This window comes from Nomascus leucogenys, unplaced genomic scaffold (genome assembly GCF_006542625.1).
Source record: "Nomascus leucogenys isolate Asia unplaced genomic scaffold, Asia_NLE_v1 000939F_67697_qpd_obj, whole genome shotgun sequence".
NCBI lineage: Eukaryota > Metazoa > Chordata > Mammalia > Primates > Hylobatidae > Nomascus > Nomascus leucogenys.
The window spans coordinates 23,135-29,731 of NW_022096381.1; the positions used below are offsets into that span (position 1 = coordinate 23,135).

The 6,597-nt window shown below is 43.6% G+C and overlaps 2 non-coding genes across 2 annotated transcripts; one reads left to right on the plus strand and one right to left on the minus strand.

The window, feature by feature from the left end:
• Nucleotides 1-74, minus strand: TRNAN-GUU. Its single transcript has one exon. It is a non-coding gene; the product is annotated as a tRNA-Asn (tRNA).
• Nucleotides 75-704: 630 nt separating this feature from the next.
• Nucleotides 705-778, plus strand: TRNAN-GUU. The gene has a single exon. It is a non-coding gene; the product is annotated as a tRNA-Asn (tRNA).
• Nucleotides 779-6,597: the final 5,819 nt, after the last annotated feature.

Consider the following 6,597-nt stretch of genomic DNA (forward strand, 5'->3'; position numbering starts at 1 on the left):
CGTCCCTGGGTGGGCTCGAACCACCAACCTTTCGGTTAACAGCCGAACGCGCTAACCGATTGCGCCACAGAGACAGGTACTGTCAATTCTACCGGGCGCTATAGGAAGGGCGCACGCACTAAACTTCCTCCATCCCTTCCATCCTCAGGGCCCGCCCGGCAGGACGACTGAGCAAGGCCTTGGAAAACCGGAGAGATTGGAGCGGTGAGTCGCGCTGGTCACGTTGGACACCTGCGCGTTGGGAGATTCTGGAGCCAGAAGGACACCCGAATGGCCTTCGCCCGCCCTGCCCCTCGCCTGCTTCAGCAGCGGCCCCAAAAGCGACTGGGCAGGGAGGGCACAGGCTCCTTCACTGGATGAAGGCGGCGCAAAGAACGGGAAGAGCCATCCCGGGAGCCACCGGGCGTTCAGCTTCCCTAGGGCCCCTAGGCGGCTCGGGCCGGGGTCTCAACCGGGGCGTTTCCGGGGGTTTCTGAAGCAGGCGAGGGGCAGGGCGGGCGAAGGCCATTCGGGTGTCCTTCTGGCTCCAGAATCTCCCAACGCGCAGGTGTCCAACGTGACCAGCGCGACTCACCGCTCCAATCTCTCCGGTTTTCCAAGGCCTTGCTCAGTCGTCCTGCCGGGCGGGCCCTGAGGATGGAAGGGATGGAGGAAGTTTAGTGCGTGCGCCCTTCCTATAGCGCCCGGTAGAATTGACAGTACCTGTCTCTGTGGCGCAATCGGTTAGCGCGTTCGGCTGTTAACCGAAAGGTTGGTGGTTCGAGCCCACCCAGGGACGCTTGTTGGAACTTTTAAAGTATTCCTGCATTGTCAATCACTGGATAAACGGGGAAGATTTTATCTTCCCGGAGTCCTAAGCCACTAATTTGTGACTTATCCATGTGAAGGGCCAGCCCACCCACCCCCCTCCCCCACGACCGGATTCTTGACGGAGTATCTCCTGAAATCCTGGGTTTATACGTGTGTAACTCAGGAATCCTGAAACAGAGACCTAGGAACCCACTTCTGGTGTGATAAAATTCTAGTTCAGTCCGTTATACGCTTAAACGAGTAATTTACATGCCTCCATTTTTTCATATTTTAATACTAGGAGGTCAGTAATATCCCCAGGATGTGCCTGGGTTTACTGATTGCTCTATCAATAATGTGACCAGTGGAATCATTCATCACCATAGTGATCTTCTCCATCGTTTTTGAAAACAGTATTTTTCGTCAGTTTGTGCATGATTTATTTAACCCTTTTAAAAATGTTTTTGTTAGCCAGGCATGGTGGCATGTGCCTGTATTCCCAGCTGCTTGGGATTCTGAGGCAGGAGAATCATTTGAACCTGGGAGGTGGAGGCTGCAGTGAGCCGAGATCGCACCACTACACTCCAGCCTGGGCAACACAGCGAGACTCCATCTCAAAAAAAAGAAGAAAAGTTTGTGAGATGAGGTGGTTTCATCGTTTTAGGATTACAAAGAATGCTGCAGCCACCTTTCTTGTACACATATCTTTGGTCATTGTGGAAATGTCTACACCGCAGATATTTCTGTAGTGTAGGGAACTTGATGCACCATTGCTACATTATAGTGTTTATATAATGCTTCTAATTTGAGTACATTCTGCAAAGGTATCTTTCACGGGAGCCGCACCAAATAATATTCCAATAGCAATAGTTATAGGAGGAAAAATGTGCAGATGTGCAATTGAGCTTCGTGCCTCTCCATGGGGCCCATGCTCATAAAATGGTGGCATTAGCAATCATCTGAGAGTGGAGTTTGTGGCCCTCTGACATCAAAAGCTGAAGCAGAGGACATGAAAACCCTCACTACATCCTCTCTAGTCTGGCCAGAATCATTCCTAGGTCGGTGGTCTCTTATCAGGAGGGAATGCTGCTTGCTTGTTTTGTCAAAACCACAAAACGGAGGGAAAGCATCAGGCCGTTGGTTGATAACAGTGGTTGTGGGGAAAAGAAAGAGAGATCAGCCTGTTACTGTGTCTATATAGAAGGAAGTAGACATAAGAGACTCCCGGAAAAGAAAAGAAAGTTCACACTGTAAATGTGTAGCAGAGCCGGTAATGGCTCGGTCAACGCAAAATGTTGACAATAATCAATTACAGGAGGTAATATATCCTGAAACGTTAAAATTAGAGGAAAAAGATCCAGAATTGACAGAGCCATCAGAGTCTAAACCACGAGGGCCAACTCCTCTTACAACAGCTCAGATGCCTGCAACCTTAGAACCTCAAATGCAGGTTAAACAAGTACAAACTCCAAAAAAAGATCAAGTAGAAAAAGATAGAGTCTCTGTCACGGCAATGCCAATCCAAATACAGTGTCCACAATATCAGCAGGTAGAAAGTAAGATCCAGCCGCCAGTAGCCTATCAATACTGGCCGCCAGCTGAACTGCAGTATCGGCAGCCTCCAGAAAATCTGTATGGACAGCCAGGAGCATTTCCAGTGCCACAGGGCAGGGTGCCATATCCTCAGCCGCCCACCATGAGACTTAATCCTACAGCACCGCCTAGTACACAGGGTAGTGCAATACATAAAATTATTGATGAGGCAAGAAAACAGGGAGATATTGAGGCGTGGCAATTCCCAGTAATATTAGAAGCAAGACCACCTGGAGAAGGGGCCCAAGAGGGAGAGCCTCCCATAGCTGAAGCCAGATATCAGTCCTTTTCTATAAAAATGCTAAAAGAGATGAAAGAAGGAGTAAAACAGTATGGACCCAACTCTCCTTACATGAGAACATTGTTAGATTCCATTGCTCATGGACATAGACTCATTCCTTATGATTGGGAGATTCTGGCAAAATCATCACTCTCACCCTCTCAATTTTTACAATTTAAGACTTGGTGGATTGATGGGGCACAAGTACAGGTCCGAAGAAATAGGACTGCCAATCCTCCAATTAACATAGATGCAGATCAACTATTAGGAATAGGTCAAAATTGGAGCACTGTTGACCAACAAGCAATAATGCCAAATGAGGCCATTGAGCAAATCAGGGCTATCTGCCTTAGGGCCTGGGAGAAAATCCAAGACCCAGGAACCGCCTGCCCTTCCTTTAATACAATAAGACAAGGCTCTAAAGAGCCATACCCTGATTTTGTGGCAAGACTTCAAGATGCTGCTCAAAAGTCAATTACCGATGAGAATGCCCGTAAAGTCATAGTGGAGTTGATGGCATATGAAAACGCCAATCCGACTGTCAATCAGCCATTAAGCCATTAAAAGGAAGGGTTCCCGCAGGATCAGATGTAATCTCAGAGTATGTTAAAGCATGTGATGGAATTGGAGGAGCTATGCATAAAGCTATGCTTATGGCTCAGGCAATCACAGGAGTTGCTTTAGGAGGACAAGTGAAAACATTTGGGGGAAAATGTTATAATTGTGGTCAAATCGGTCATCTAAAAAAGAATTGCCTAGTCACAAATAAGCCAAATGTAACTACTCAAGCTACTACAACAACAGATAAAGGGCCACCTGGCCTATGTCCAAGATGTAAAAAGGGAAAACATTGGGGTAATCAATGTCGTTCTAAATTTGATAAAAATGGGCAACCACTGTCGGGAAACGAGAGGAGGGGCCAGCCTCAGGTCCCGCAACAAACTGGGGCATTCCAAATTCAACCCTTTATTCCTCAGGGTTTTCAGGAACAACAACCCCCACTGTCGCAAGTGTCTCAAGGATTAAGCCAGTTATCACCATACAGCAATTATCCCCCGCCACAAGTGGCAGTGCAGCAGTAGATTTGTGTACTTTACAAGCAGTCTCTCTGCTTCCAGGGGAGCCTCCACAAAAAATCCCCACAGGGGTATACGGCCCATTGCCTGAGGGGACTGTAGGACTAATCTTAGGAAGATCAAGTTTAAATCTAAAAGGAGTTCAAATTCATACTGGTGTGGTTAATTCAGACTATGAAGGCGAAATTCAATTGGTTATTAGTTCCTCTATTCCTTGGAGTGCCAGTCCAGGAGACAGGATCGCTCAATTATTACTCCTACCTTATATTAAAATTGGAAACAGTGAGATAAAAAGAACAGGAGGGTTCGGAAGCACTGATCTGGCAGGAATGGCTGCATACTGGGCAAGTCTGGTCTCTGAGAGCAGACCTGTGTGTAAGGTCATTATTCAAGGAAAACAGTTTGAAGGGTTGGTAGACACAGGAGCAGATATCTCTGTAATTGCTTTAAATCAGTGGCCAAAAAATTGGCCTAAACAAAAGGCTGTAACAAAACTTGTCGGCGTAGGCACAGCTGCAGAAGTATATGAAAGTACAATGATTTTACATTGTTTAGGGCCAGATAATCAAGAAAGTACTGTTCAGCCAATGATTACTTCAATTCCTGTTAATCTATGGGGTCGAGATTTGTTACAACAATGGGGTGCAGAAATCATTATGCCCGCTCCATTGTACAGCCCCATGAGTCAAAAAATCATGACTAAGATGGGATATATACCAGGGAAGGGATTAGGAAAAAATGAAAATGGCATTAAAGTCCCAATTGAGACTAAGAAAAATCTACAAAGAAAAGGAATAGGGTATCCTTTTTAGGGGCGGCCACTGTAGAGCCTCCTAAACCCATTCCATTAACTTGGAAAGCAGAAAAACCGGTATGGGTAAATCGGTGGCCGCTACCAAAGCAAAAACTGGAGGCTTTACACTTATTAGCAAAGGAACAATTAGAAAAGGGACACATTGAGCCTTCATTCTCACCCTGGAGTTCTCCTGTATTTGTAATTCAGAAAAAGTCAGGCAAATGGCGTATGTTAATGGACTTAAGAGCCATAAACGCTGTAATTCAACCCATGGGGCCTCTCCAACCTGGATTGCCCTCTCCGGCCATGATCCCAAAAGACTGGCCTTTAATTATAATTGATCTTAAGGATTGCTTTTTTACCATTCCTCTGGCAGAGCAAGATTGTGAAAAATTTGCCTTTACTATACCAGCCATAAATAGTAAAGAACCAGCCACCAGGTTTCGGTGGAAAGTATTACCTCAGGGAATGCTTAATAGTCCAACTATTTGTCAAACTTTCGTAGGTCAAGTCCTTCCCAGTTAGAGACAAATTTTCAGATTGTTATATCATTCACTATATTGATGATATTTTATGTGCTGCAGAAACAAGAGACAAATTAATTGACTGTTATACATTTCTGCAAGCAGAGGTTGCCAACGCAGGACTAACAATAGCATCTGATAAGATCCAAACCTCTGATCCTTTTCATTATTTGGGATGCAAATAGAAAATAGAAAAATTAAGCCACAAAAAATAGAAATAAGAAAAGACACGTTAAAAACACTAAATGATTTTCAAAAATTGTTAGGCGATATTAATTGGATTCGGCCAACTCTAGGCATTCCTACCTATGCCATGTCAAATTTGTTCTCTATCCTTAGAGGAGATCCAGACTTAAATAGTAAAAAAATATTAACCCCAGAGGCAACTAAAGAAATTAAATTAGTGGAAGAAAAAATTCAGTCAGCGCAAATAAATAGAATAGATTCTTTAGCTCCACTCCAACTTTTAATTTTTGCCACTGCACATTCTCCAACAGGCATCATTGTTCAAAATACTGACCTTGTGGAGTGGTCATTCCTTCCTCACAGTACAATTAAGACTTTTACATTGTACTTGGACCAAATAGCTACATTAATTGGTCAGACAAGATTACGAATAATAAAATTGTGTGGCAACGACCCAGACAAAATAGTTGTTCCTTTAACCAAGGAACAAGTTAAACAAGCCTTTATCAATTCTGGTGCATGGCAAATTGGCCTTGCTGATTTTGTAGGAATTATTGATAATCATTACCCAAAATCAAAAATCTTCCAGTTTTTAAAATTGACTACTTGGATCTTACCTAAAATTACCAGACATGAACCTTTAAAAAATGCTCTGACAGTATTTACTGATGGTTCCAGCAATGGAAAAGCGGCTTACACAGGGCCAAAGGAGCGAGTAATCAAAACTCAATATCAATCAGCTCAGAGGGCAGAGTTGATTGCAGTCATTACAGTGTTAGAAGATTTTAATCAACCTGTTAATATTATATCAGATTCTGCATATGTAGTACAGGCTACAAGGGATGTTGAGACAGCTCTAATTAAATATAGCATGGATGATCAATTAAACCAGCTGTTCAATTTGTTACAACAAACTGTAAGAAAAAGGAATTTCCCATTTTATATTATTCATATTCGAGCACATACTAATGTGCCAGGACCTTTAACTGAAGCAAATGAACAAGCTGACTTACTGGTATCCTCTGCATTCATAAAAGCACAAGAACTTCATGCTTTGACTCATGCAAATGCAGCAGGGTTAAAAAACAAATTTGATGTCACGTGGAAACAGGCAAAAAATATTGTACAACATTGTACCCAGTGTCAAGTACTACACCTGCCCACCCAAGAGGCAGGAGTTAATCCCAGAGGTCTGTGTCCTAACGCAATATGGCAAATGGATGTTACCCATGTACCTTCATTTGGAAAATTATCATATGTTCATGTAACAATTGATACTTATTCACATTTCATATGGGCAACATGCCAGACAGGAGAAAGTACTTCCCATGTTAAAAAACATTTATTATCTTG